Source organism: Bufo bufo, chromosome 1 (assembly GCF_905171765.1).
Source record: "Bufo bufo chromosome 1, aBufBuf1.1, whole genome shotgun sequence".
NCBI lineage: Eukaryota > Metazoa > Chordata > Amphibia > Anura > Bufonidae > Bufo > Bufo bufo.
The window spans coordinates 645,192,414-645,204,476 of record NC_053389.1 but is presented as its reverse complement, the minus strand read 5'-3'; positions in this window follow the sequence as shown (position 1 = coordinate 645,204,476).

Genomic DNA, 12,063 nt, shown 5'->3' with positions numbered 1-12,063 from the left:
CGCGTAGCGTGCTGTGGGATTCTTTTGCCTGGCCATTTCTAAAAGTCCTGTAGGAATGGATTTTTTTTTTAGCCCCACGCATTATTAAAAGCCCCTCCTACATATAATAGGCCACTCCCAACAAACACTGTACAGCTGAAATTCTATTGTTGAGGCCTGTCTCTACACATCATACGGAGAGGGGAGGGCACATTATACAATAAACAGCAGGCTACAGCCAGGAAGCTCCTCCGCTCTCCTCCCTTCCCAGATCATGCTCAGGGCTTGTGGTTCCCCCCACCATCTGCCACCCGACCGTTGCCTGCTGCCCCCTTTGGCCGTCCTCACCCAGCTCTGAATCCTCCTTCTGCAAATGGCAGGGGGAGGAGCCGGAGGATCTCCTCTCCTACATAGCGCCCCATACCTCTTACATCCAGTGATGTCACCTTTGTTGTAGACGTTCTCTTTCCTCATCTTCTCCAATCAGACCAGACCGCCATGATGATTTTTCAGCCATCTCCCGTCTCTGCAGAGATTGACAAACAGACATTAGTTTCCCACATTTCCATCATCTTCACATCTTCTGAACACCCTTTTCTGCCACCCCCAATACTATACTGCAGAAACAGTCCCCCTGGAAATACTACTACCACACTGCCCCCTCAACAATTATTGGCACACAGTGCTCTAAAAAATAACTGCACCCAGACACTAATAGTATAAAGATAATGTCCCCCAAAAGTAATTGTGCTAAGCTGATACTATGCCAGGGTGCCCCCCAAAGTAACAGTGCTCCCCAAAATCCTACCAATAGAAATAATTCTCTGCCAGAGCTCACTTAGTAGTAATAATGCCCCTATAGTGCCCATACTAGTAATCATGTTCCTCATAGCCCCCAGTACTAGTAAAGCTCTGCATAATACCCCCTAGTAGTAATAATTCTCCCTATAGTATGACAGTACATGAAATACCCCCGCTTAGTGCCCGCAGTTGAGCTAATGTCCCCATAATGTATGCCAGTATAAAATACCCCTATATAGTGCCCCAGTAAATGTCCTCATAGAGCTCCTCTCCCCCTTCCCCATAGTGCGCCCCATAATATGCCAGTAAAAAATGCAGGTCATATTTTGGGAATATCTCAGTAACGGTACGTCCTAAAGAGCTGAGACCCAGTCTAAAGCCTTCCCGGACACCTGATGTACATGTGTGCCAAATTTGGTAAAGATCAGTCCAGTCGTTTGGTCGTGCATAAAGATTGTCCAGACAGAGGTCTAGACAGACAGACAGAAACTCATTTTTATATATACAGTCAGGTCCATAAATATTGGGATATCGACACAATTCTAACATTTTTGGTTCTATACACCACCACAATGTTTTTGAAATGAAACAAACAAGATGTGCTTTAACTGCAGAATGTCAGCTTTAATTTGAGGGTATTTACATCCAAATCAGGTGAACGGTGTAGGAATTGCAACAGTTTGCATATGTGCCTCCCACTTATAAAGGAACCAAAAGTAATGGGACATAATAATAATCATAAATCAAACTTTCACTTTTTAATACTTGGTTGCAGATCTTTTGCAGTCAATTACAGCCTGAAGTCTGGAATGCATAGACATCACCAGAAGTTGGGTTTCATCCCTGGTGATGCTCTGCCAGGCCTCTACTGCAACTGTCTTCAGTTCCGGCTTGTTCTTGGAGCATTTTCCCTTCAGTTTTGTCTTCAGCAAGTGAAATGCATGCTCAAATCATATTCAGGTCAGGTGATTGACTTGGCCATTGCATAACATTCCACTTCTTTCGCTTAAAAAACTCTTTGGTTGCTTTTGCAGTATGCTTTGGGTCATTGTCCATCTGCACTGTGAATCGCCGTCCAATGAGTTCTGAAGCATTTGGCTGAATATGAGCAGATAATATTGCCGAAACACTTCAGAATTCATCCTGCTGCTTTTGTCAGCAGTCACATCATCAATAAATACAAGAGAACCAGTTCCATTGGCAGCCATACATGTCCACGCCATGACACTACCACCACCATGCTTCACTGATGAGGTGGTATGCTTAGGATCATGAGCAGTTCCTTTCCTTCTCCATTCTCTTCTCTATCCCTTCACTCTGGTAGAAGTTGATCTTGGTCTTATCTGTCCTTAGGATGTTGTTCCAGAACTGTAAAGGCTTTTTTAGAGGTCGTTTGGCAAACTCTAATCTGGCCTTCCTGTTTTTGAGGCTCACCAATGGTTAACATCTTATGGTGAACGTTCTGTATTCACTCTGGTGAAGTCTTCTCTTGATTGTTGACTTTGACACACATACACCTACCTCCTGGAGAGTGTTCTTGATTCGGCCAACTGTTGTGAAGGGTGTTTTCATCACCAGGGAAATAATTCTTTGGTCATCCACCACAGTTTTTTTCCGTGGTCTTTCGGCGCGTTCCTTCTTTTTAAGAATGTTCCAAACAGTTGTTTTGGCCACGCCTAATGTTTTTGCTATCTCTCTAATGGGTTTGTTTTGTTTTTTCAGCCTAATGATGGCTTGCTTCACTGATAGTGACAGCTCTTTGGATCTCATCTTGAGAGTTGACAGCAACATATTCCAAATGCAAATAGCACACTTGAAATGAACTCTGGACCTTTTATCTGCTCATTGTAGTTGGGATAATGAGGGAATAACACACACCTGGCCATGGAACAGCTGAGAAGCCAATTGTCCCATTACTTTTGGTTCATTAACAAGTGGGAGGCACATACCCTCAAATTAAAGCTGACAGTCTGCAGTTAAATCACATCTTGTTCGTTTCATTTCAAATCCATTGTGTTGGTGTATAGAGCTAAAAATGTTAGAATTGTGTCGATGTCCCAATATTTATGGACCTGACTGTATAAAAGATATATATATTTTTTAATACTCTCATTTTTATTTATTTATTTTATGCACTTATATAGCGCTACTATATTCCGCAGCACTTTACAGGCATTATTATCCAACTGTCCCCAATGGGGCTCACAATCTAAGGTCCCTATCAGTATGTCTTTGGAGTGTGCTAGGAAACCAGAGTACCCGGAGGAAACCCACGCAAACATGGGGAGAACATACAAACTCCATGCAGATGTTATCCTTGGTCGGATTTGAACCTAGGACCCCAGCACTGCAAGGCACAAGCCTTCTGGTAGTACCCCCGCTTCTGGTCGGTCTGGGCCTGCCCCATACTGTCGTGCACCAACCGCGACAAGGCCTGCGCCTTTTCCTGGAAGCGCATGACACACTCGATGACCGACACCCCAGGGGTGGCTACGTCTCCCGTCCAGGCCTCTGACTTAGTGGCCCCTGGGTATCTGAGCATTCGTGCACAACCCACAAAAACTCCGCCCTGAATGGATAAGGTACCACGAATTTTCGGTTCCTAGGCCACGCCTCCGGTGAGTCCTGCTGGACCGTTTCCCGGCACATCCGTCCTTGGTCCCAGACCGCTCACTAGAGGCCTGAGTCCAAGGGAGGTCGTGCCACCCGCTCCGTGAGAGCTTTCAAGGTGGCGCTAGCACCTAACGCCACCTGAAACCCCTGGTGGGATGTGGCCATGATAGACTAGACTGCCACGTCCCCTGTCAGTTCTACTACCTGCCGGTCCCTAGGCCACTCCTTCAGTGAGCCCGGCTGGACCGTGACCCGGTACAGCCGTCCTTGGTCCCAGACCACCCGCTCGAGGTCTGAGTCCGTGGAAGGCTGTGCCACCATGCTCCTGGAGAGCGTTCAGGCTGGCGTCAGCCACTAACGCCACCTGAAACCCCTGACCGGACGTGGCCAGAATAGACGAGACTGCCGCATCCTCAGTCAGGTCCTCGGGACCTGTCTCCTGGCCTCCATCTGACTCAGCAGCCACTTGGTCGGAGGGGGGAAAGCCATCAGACCCCTGATGGGCCCCTAGGGCCCCAGCACTCCCACTGCACATGACAGCAGCTATGGCCGCTGCCACTGCTGGTAGTGCCTGCTTCCCCTCGGCTTCCGACCAAGTCGCCAGTCCAGACGGACTAATCTGGCCCTCTGACATCCCAGTTGTGGAGGAACCCTGCACTAAGGCTTTACCAGGGAGCCCTACTTCTCCTGGGACAGCCATGACCTGATTTGCATCCTCCTCCTCCCATGCAGCTGTCTGCCCCCTGCTTCACCACACCTGAGAACAACAGGTTCCAGCTCTCATTTATCATATGACCATTTCATTAGTATAAGGTTATTTGTTAACGATTATTATGAGTTTCTGTACCTTTGGAGCGTATATTTATGTTTTTTATATATATATATATATATATATATATATATATATTTTTTATTTTATTTTTTTTTTTTTTATTATTATTTTTTTTATCAATACCAACACACTTTTTTATGTATGTATAAAACGCCCTCTTACGATAATTTATAATACACTGCTCAAAAAAATAAAGGGAACACTTAAACAACACAATGTAACTCCAAGTCAATCACACTTCTGTGAAATCAAACTGTCCACTTAGGAAGCAACACTGAGTGACAATCAATTTCACATGCTGTTGTGCAAATGGGATAGACAACAGGTGGAAATTATAGGCAATTAGCAAGACACCCCCAATAAAGGAGTGGTTCTGCAGTTGGTGACCACAGACCATTTCTCAGTTCCTATGCTTCCTGGCTGATGTTTTGGTCACTTTTGAATGCTGGCGGTGCTTTCACTCTAGTGGTAGCATGAGACGGAGTCTACAACCCACACAAGTGGCTCAGGTAGTGCAGCTTATCCAGGATGGCACATCAATGCGAGCTGTGGCAAGAAGGTTTGCTGTGTCTGTCAGTGTAGTGTCCAGAGCATGGAGGCGCTACCAGGAGACAGGCCAGTACATCAGGAGATGTGGAGGAGGCAGTAGGAGGGCAACAACCCAGCAGCAGGACCGCTACCTCCGCCTTTGTGCAAGGAGGAACAGGAGGAGCACTGCCAGAGCCCTGCAAAATGACCTCCAGCAGGCCACAAATGTGCATGTGTCTGCTCAAACGGTCAGAAACAGACTCCATGAGGGTGATATGAGGGCCAGACGTCCACAGGTGGGGGTTGTGCTTACAGCCCAACACCGTGCAGGATGTTTGGCATTTGCCAGAGAACACCAAGATTGGCAAATTCGCCACTGGCGCCCTGTGCTCTTCACAGATGAAAGCAGGTTCACACTGAGAACATGTGACAGACGTGACAGAGTCTGGAGACGCCGTGGAGAACGTTCGGCTGCCTGCAACATCCTCCAGCATGACCGGTTTGGCATTGGGTCAGTAATGGTGTGGGGTGGCATTTCTTTGGAGGGCCGCACAGCCCTCCATGTGCTTGCCAGAGGTAGCCTGACTGCCATTAGGTACCGAGATGAGATCCTCAGACCCCTTGTGAGACCATATGCTGGTGCGGTTGGCCCTGGGTTCCTCCTAATGCAAGACAATGCTAGACCTCATGTGGCTGGAGTTTGTCAGCAGTTCCTGCAAGACGAAGGCATTGATGCTATGGACTGGCCCGCCCGTTCCCCAGACCTGAATCCAATTGAGCACATCTGGGACATCATGTCTCGCTCTATCCACCAACGTCACGTTGCACCACAGACTGTCCAGGAGTTGGCAGATGCTTTAGTCCAGGTCTGGGAGGAGATCCCTCAGGAGACCGTCCGCCACCTCATCAGGAGCATGCACAGGCGTTGTAGGGAGGTCATACAGGCACGTGGAGGCCAAACACACTACTAAGCCTCATTTTGACTTGTTTTAAGGACATTACATCAAAGTTGGATCAGCCTGTAGTGTGTTTTTCCACTTTAATTTTGAGTGTGACTCCAAATCCAGACCTCCATGGGTTGAAAAATTTGATTTCCATTTTTTTATTTTTGTGTGATTTTGTTGTCAGCACATTCAACTATGTAAAGAACAAAGTATTTCAGAAGAATATTTAATTAACTCAGATCTAGGATGTGTTATTTTTGTGTTCCCTTTATTTTTTTGAGCAGTGTATATTTGTTCAGTTTCACCAAACCATCATGTTCCCACACTTTATACTATTTCTATATACAGTTGCAAGAAAAAGTATGTGAACCCTTTGGAATGATATGGATTTCTGCACAAATTCGTCATAAAATGTGATCTAATCTTCATCTAAATCACAATAGACAATCTGCTTAAACTAATAACACACAAAGAATTAAATGTTACCATGTTTTTACTGAACACACCATGTAAACATTCACAGTGCAGGTGGAAAAAGTATGTGAAACCCTAGACTAATGACATCTCTAAGAGCTAATGGGAGTGAGGTGTCAGCCAAGTGGAGTCCAATCAATGAGATGAGATTGGAGGTGTTGGTTACAGCTGCCCTGCCCTATAAAAAACACACACCAGTTCTGGGTTTGCTTTTCAAAAGAAGCATTGCTGTCACGACTATGGTCATGGTCGTGACTCTTAGAGCCACATGCAGTTGCCAGTGGCCAAGTTTGATTGGTTACCGCAGGTGAGGGCTGTTAGTTGGTAGCCTCACGTGCGGTTGCCGCTGGCAACATGGTGTTGTTGGCAGTGTAGCAGCCTGAGCTTGTTGCTAGGCGGCTCACTGTAAATGCATGCGGTTGCCTCTGGCAACGTGTGTTTGTATGTGTGCACTTTCTCCGTTTGGTGTGCACGGGGTTAAGTTGTGTTTGCTAGGTGTGGTGGGTGTGACCTCAGGCCTCCTTATATGTTGGTGTGTTGGAGCCTGTGGTCAGTTTGATTTTGTCAGTCAGTGTAGGAGCTCTGCTCCCTGGCTGAATGTCTTAGTCTGTGTGAGCCACCCTAATTTATTATAATGTCACGGTGGGGTGCGGGGAAGACCCCCCACCTTGCCTCAGCGTTCGCTGCAATGCAGGAAAGCAGGGAACAGGGAGCAGGACACCTCCTAATGCGACCCTGAAGATCTCCCTAAACTCCTAGTGCATGAGCCACCTCAGAAGGTAAGGGGGCTCATGCTCTCCAACCTAGAACCCTAGGTATCCCTGCTATGCCCTAAGCCTGAAGATAGGGCAGAGACCACCCATTCATCCAGCACAACGTTGTCATGCCCCGCCCTGACTATGTGCGGAGGTCGGCCAGAATTGCAGCACAAGTTTAGTGTTTTGTTTTGGAGCCGTGCTGGATCCGCCTCCCATCAGGTGCACTGGGTGGGGTCATTAGTTTAAATAGCACTCCAGCCCAGTGCTCTGAGCGGATTATAGGAATCACTTTGGTCTTGGAAGCTAGGAAGGAAGGTTGGCTGTTCCAGCTCAGAAAGATAAGTGTGGTTTCTAGTTTGATTGTTCTGTGTCATCTCTCCCATCCAGGTTCTGTGCGAGCAGGCTGCTCCTATTTCCCCTCTTCACCATCTCAGGGAATTTAGGGTGTTTCAGCCCAGGCACGGGGACACATCATACCTACCACTAAGGTCTGCATGTGGGCTGAGCAGTGCAGGGAGAGAGGTCAGGGATTAGCTAGGAGGTGACCCTTCCCCTGCCTCTCGCCTAGAGCCTGGTTGGTGGTTTATCTGTTAGTCTGAGTGCGCGTCCGCCGTGACAAACGGATGCATGGTGTCTCCAGAAGCCCAGCAGCTGGCCACCAACTAGACAGGGTTCACAGCCGGACGACAGGTAAGCAACAAAAGGCAACAGACAACCTAGGCTACCAGAACTTGCATACCGCCGACGAGATGGATCGGAAACGCACTGTTTAGATGTTTGCTTAAATCCCTCCGGGAAAGCTGCCCCCCGTTCGGAGGAAACACACAACAACACAATAACCTCCAAACAAGGCCCACACAATAACAACATACACCAGGTGGGAGAGGGAAAACAGAAACACGCCGGAGGGGACACACAGACAGAGCAAGGGAAACAATATAATAAATTACGGCTCCGCAGTCGCGGTGCCTTCGAAAGAGGGTGCAGCATGTATCGCCATCTGTTTGGTGTGCATGCGCGTTCTCCGGAGGGAGAGCGTTATGGGGGTTCACCGTTAACGGCGCGGTGAGTGGCTTTTCCCCCGCCATTCGGTTATACCGTTGTCTGTGTTGGTGCCCCCTCGTCCCTCTCTATGTTCCTATCTCTGGTCGTCTGCTGGCAGCATTCCTTTGGTGTTCCGGCGGTGTGCTGGTTGGGGAGTGGCTGCTGGCACCGACCTGGAGAGGGAGCGTTTACTGAGTCGGACACGGTGTCCAGTATGCCCTTCAGACTGCTTAGCTGGCTGGCGGCCAGGGACCTAGGTGATGGTCTTGGCTTGCTGGCGGCAGTCTTGGAGGGATATGCTGACACTGACCTTTCATTTCCCACCCCCCTCCCATTGTTTGTTGTGCCCCACCAACTTCCCCTTTTATTGTTGGGGGGGGCTTTGAGGGGTGGGAGTGTCACGACTATGGTCATGGTCGTAACTCTTAGAGCCGCATGCAGTTGCCAGTGGCCAGGTTTGATTGGTTACCGCAGGTGAGGGCTGTTAGTTGGTAGCCTCACGTGTGGTTGCCGCTGGCAACATGGTGTTGTTGGCAGTGTAGCAGCCTGAGCTTGTTGCTAGGCGGCTCGCTGTCAATGCATGCGGTTGCCTCTGGCAACGTGTGTTTGTATGTGTACTTTCTCCGTTTGGTGTGCACAGGGTTAAGTTGTGTTTGCTAGGTGTGGTGGGTGTGACCTCAGGCCTCCTTATATGTTGGTGTGTTGGAGCCTGTGGTCAGTTTGATTTTGTCAGTCAGTGTAGGAGCTCTGCTCCCTGGCTGAATGTCTTAGTCTGTGTGAGCCACCCTAATTTATTATATTGTTTCCCTTGCTCTGTCTGTGTGTCCCCTCCAGCGTGTTTCTGTTTTCCCTCTCCCACCTGGTGTATGTTGTTATTGTGTGGGCCTTGTTTGGAGGTTATTGTGTTGTTGTGTGTTTCCTCCGAACGGGGGGGCTGCTTTCCCAGAGGGGTTTAAGCAAACATCTAGACAGTGCGTTTCCGGTCCATCTCGTCGGCGGCAGGTAAGTTCTGGTAGCCTGGGTTGTCTGTTGCCTTTTGTTGCTTACCTGTCGTCCGGCTGTGAACCCTGTCTAGTTGGTGGCCAGCTGCTGGGCTTCTGGAGACACCATGCATCCGTTGTGCTGGATGAATGGGTGGTCTCTGCCCTGTCTTCAGGCTTAGGGCATAGCAGGGATACCTAGTGTTCTAGGTTGGAGAGCATGAGCCCCCTTACCTTCTGAGGCGGCTCATGCATTAGGAGTTTAGGGAGATCTTCAGGGTCACGTTAGGAGGTGTCCTGCTCCCTGTTCCCTGCTTTCCTGCGTTGCAGCGAACGCTGAGGCACGGTGGGGGGTTTTCCCCGCTCCCCGCCGTGACAATTGCCTGATGTGAATGATGCCTCACACAAAAGAGCTCCTAGAAGATTACGATTAAGAATGGTTGACTTGCATAAAGCTGGAAAGGGTTATAAAAGTATCTCCAAAAGCCTTGCTGTTCATCATTCCATGGTAAGACAAATTGTCAATAAATGGAGAAAGTTCAGCACTGTTGCTACTCTCCCTAGGAGTGGCCGTCCGGTAAAGATGACTGCAAGAGCACAGCACAGACTGCTCAATGAGGTGAAGAAGAATCCTAGAGTGTCAGCTAAAGACTTACAAAAGTCTCTGGCATATGCTAACATCCCTGTAAGCGAATCTACGATACGTAAAACACTAAACAAGAATGGACTTCATGGGAGGATACCACAGAGGAAGCCACTGCTGTCCAAAAAAAACATTGCCGCACATTTACAGTTTTCACAAGAGCACCTGGATGTTCCACAGCAGTACTGGCAAAATATTCTGTGGACAGATGAAACCAAAGTTGAGTTGTTTGGAAGAAACACACAACAATATGTGTGGAAAAAAAGAGGCACAGCACACCAACATCAAAACCTCATCCCAACTGTGAAGTATGGTGATGGGGGCATTATGGTTTGGGGCTGCTTTGCTGCATCAGGACCAGGACAGATTGCTATCATCGAGGGAAAAATTAATTCCCAAGTTTATCAAGACATTTTGCAGGAGAACTTAAGGCCATCTGTCCACCAGCTGAAGCTCAACAGAAGATGGGTATTGCAACAGGACAACGACCCAAAGCATAGAAGTAAATCAACAACAGAATGACTTAAACAGGAAAAGTTTGGTTGAAGTTATTGCTGCCAAAGGAGGTTCAACCAGTTATTAAATCCAAGGGTTCACATACTTTTTCCACCTGCACTGTGAATGTTTACATGGTGTGTTCAATAAAAACATGGTAACATTTAATTATTCGTGTGTTATTAGTTTAAGCAGACTGTGATTGTCTATTGTTGTGACTTAGATGAAGATCAGATCACATTTTATGACCAATTTGTGCAGAAATCCATATCATTCCAAAGGGTTCACATACTTTTTCTTGCAACTGTATATATATTTTATACTTTTTATATATATTTCTCTCTACTATATTTTATTCCCTCTTAGACTTGATAAAGGGGTCAGCGGTACCCCGAAACGCGTTGTCATTGAATAAATAGAAATTTGTTTAACGACTGGTTGTGAAAGTGCGCCCTCTGTTGTCCACATGCTCGACTCCTATGGTCCGGCGTGTTTTATTTCTAGTGTGTACCCGATTGGTGGTGTGGCTCCCGCCCAAGGTGATTGGATAAGTTCAGGCTGAACCAACTGTTAAGCGTTTCCACTAGGCCTACATTGTGGTTGCGCCCAATTTGGTGCAACCCAAATGGGTGAACAAACCATTTCCCACTATTTTGGATATAGTGTTTATTTGACATACTCACCCTATGAGCGCCCTTCCCTCCTTACTGCCACTATTCGTCCATCTGGGGAGGAATGGGTTGTCTCTGGACCTAACCTCATTCCAGGGCTTTATAGGGATATAAGGGCCTAGGTATACATCATATGAATATTCCTACCTTCAGGGTTCATTCATATTGATAGGTAGTTAGGGCCCAGATTAGGGTTGTTTAGGAGATGACCTGTTCCTTCCCTAGTTTCCAGGCCCAGTTACTGTTCCCCTTCCCGCCTGTGTTTAGTGTGGAGTTTTTCCCCCATACTGAGTTGGCAGCTCATGGGGGTGTGTCCTTTCTACAGCAGCTGTCTCCCTATCACAGCTCAGGAGGCAGTTGAAGGACAGAAATGAGCATGTGCAACAGACAAATAAGTCCAGAGAGGTGGACAGACAAGTAAGAAAAAAACTGGCGCTATGCAGATACATTTTAATGAATAACTGAGCAGCTTTAATACATTTTTAATTACATGCAATTACAAAAGTATTCAGATCCAGGTGCTGGTTTGAAAACTACTGAATATTTTTTATGGGACGACCTCTTTTAGTTTTTCTAAAGAATTTAAGAAGATGGGTAGTATGATACCTAGTTTGCTACCTTCGCCACTTTAAAAACAGTTGGTCGAGTGGAGGCAGGAGCTGGCACAAGTTACACCTAAAATCTGTCAGCTCCCTTACTGGCATAGATTTCTCTTTTGGAGCATGGACCAGAATACACCAAAGTTAGTATTAGTACACCAGAAGGTTTCATATTATGAGTAGCATCAGTTGTCCTCTCATGCTTGTTAGTAACCAGTGAGCTATTCACAGATATTTTTTCAATGTCAGGTTTTTATAAGGCTGGGGCTACATGCCAACATGATTCATGGAACAGCAAGTCTCAGAAATATTGCCTGACCAAAATAATTTGTGTGACTTGTCTGCAACTTGTTGTTGCGTGACTATGTTATTGCTGTGGTTTGGCTGTGAAAACACAGAAAAGTCATAGGCAGGTTACATTCACATGTGACTTTTTTTTTTGTGGTCTATGATGGCAAAGCTGCCCACGACTTGCGTGTTGCCTCACAGTCATGGGATGTCGCATGTTGCATTGCAACACCATTGACAGTCATTAGATTCGATACTGAAATGCAAAATCGCTATCTTCAATTAAAGTGACACTTGTCGCTCTATAGTCCCAGCCTAAATGTCAGCTAAAAAGAACTTTCTGGATGTTTCCCATATTAAAGGGGTTGTCTGGGTTCAGAGCTGAACCCGAACATAACCCGTTCTTCACACCCA